The sequence below is a fragment of the Hordeum vulgare genome, chromosome 2H (assembly GCF_904849725.1).
Source record: "Hordeum vulgare subsp. vulgare chromosome 2H, MorexV3_pseudomolecules_assembly, whole genome shotgun sequence".
In the NCBI taxonomy this organism is placed as follows: Eukaryota; Viridiplantae; Streptophyta; class Magnoliopsida; order Poales; family Poaceae; genus Hordeum; species Hordeum vulgare.
Window position 1 is genome coordinate 372,521,984 of NC_058519.1, and position 1,641 is coordinate 372,523,624.

The window sequence follows — 1,641 nt, forward strand, 5'->3', positions numbered from 1 at the left end:
AAAATGCCTGTTGGTGTAGGCTGATGGCATGGGCACCCGCTTAGCCCTAAGATTTCCGCTACTAGTTGTATCCATGTGATTTGGCCTTATAGGCCCTACCTTGTGAACTTGACTATTTGGTCACGTGATGTAATAATTCGGTATTTGGATGTAAGACTCTTAATATTCAGTATATGTGTGTTCGGTGAGCATTGGTCTCTGGGATCACTCGGCACGTTCATTAGGCGATCTCGACTCGTAAGTCGGGGTCGCCACATCTCCGCTGCCCGCTCCCAACCCACCGGGTCATAGGGAAGCAGTTTCGTCGCCCACTTCTCATCCCTTCTCTTCCCCCTTCTCTCGATCTATCCTATCGCGCCTCCTACATGCCTCATGGCCGCCGCCTCACCATCATGGCCACCAACACACGTACAATATCTGAGGTGGTTGTGATTGGTAGAGAAGAAAGCTTCGTGTTCTTTTGTTCAATCGTATTTTTCCGAGGTTGGCATGCGATTTCGGTGAAAATGCGAGAGGCCGCCTGAACGACCGAGCAGACCCATGGTCTTCAACAGCCAAAAGGCCACGCTTCACGTCCATGCCTCGTCTCTATAAGTCGATCTCTAAATTCAGGTCACGCTCTGATTGTTTTCAGTTTCTGACGTTTCCCAGTTGAAGTCAGATCGATCTATCATCGATGGACGATGCGGCGCCGTCGGCCAGTGACTGGTCGCTACTGCCCATGGACACGCTCTCGTCGATCTTTGTCAGGGTCGGCGCCTTCAACGTCCTCATGGGCGCAGGCCTCGTGTGTCGCTAGTGGCTCAAGACGGCGAAGTTTTCACACATGAGGCGGACCGTGGACATGGTGAACCACGAGGTCGTGCTTCTCAAGAACACAACTGTCCTGCGCGAATGGCGAAGGCGGTCGTTGACCGCTCTGATGGACAGCTTCGGATGTTCGCCGGGAAATATTTTGTCACCGATGAGCTTATGAAGTATATCGTGGAAAGGTGTTTTCTTTTCTTCATTACGTGATTTCTATTCCAAGTTTTATTATTATAACTAATTATAAAGCTCTACGTTGGTAAAAGTATTGTTTCCGCATTCACTCGTGGATAATCTTTACTAAATGATCACCCTACCCCACCGTTTGAAGTTCGACCTCACTCACTACCCTTCAGCTTGTATAATGCTACTACGCCTTCAGCAAACGCCTCGTCGGTGTTGTAAAACAGTCACCTCTGCTTGAGTTGCGTTCCCTTAAACTCAACAATACTTACGTCACCGTCCAAGAACTGACTGCCGTCCTTGAGAACTGTCCTGTTCTGGAGGTTCTTCGGGTGCACAATTGCTTTGAAATTGATGTGGACGAGGAGGAGCATGCCCTGCGAGCGAAATTTGCCAGGACCATGACGATCTGGTGCGATGATGAGTACCGTCTTTACTTTGACTGAGCGCGCTCTCTCTCTCTCTCCTTCTCTTTTTTCTGGGTACATAGAGTGGAATATTACCTTGATTCTAATATGAGAGAACGTATATTCTATGTGATCTGAGTACATTGTGATCCTTATGGTCACGCATCTTATTCATCATATATATTGTTATGTTTGCAACGGAACTTGACGGATGTAACTGGCGCTTAATTGTCAGTGGGTTCTG

The 1,641-nt window shown here is 48.3% G+C and overlaps 1 pseudogene; it reads left to right on the forward strand.

The window, feature by feature from the left end:
• The first annotated feature begins 365 nt into the window (after window positions 1-365).
• On the forward strand, window positions 366-1,436 carry LOC123427374 (annotated as a pseudogene).
• Window positions 1,437-1,641: the final 205 nt, after the last annotated feature.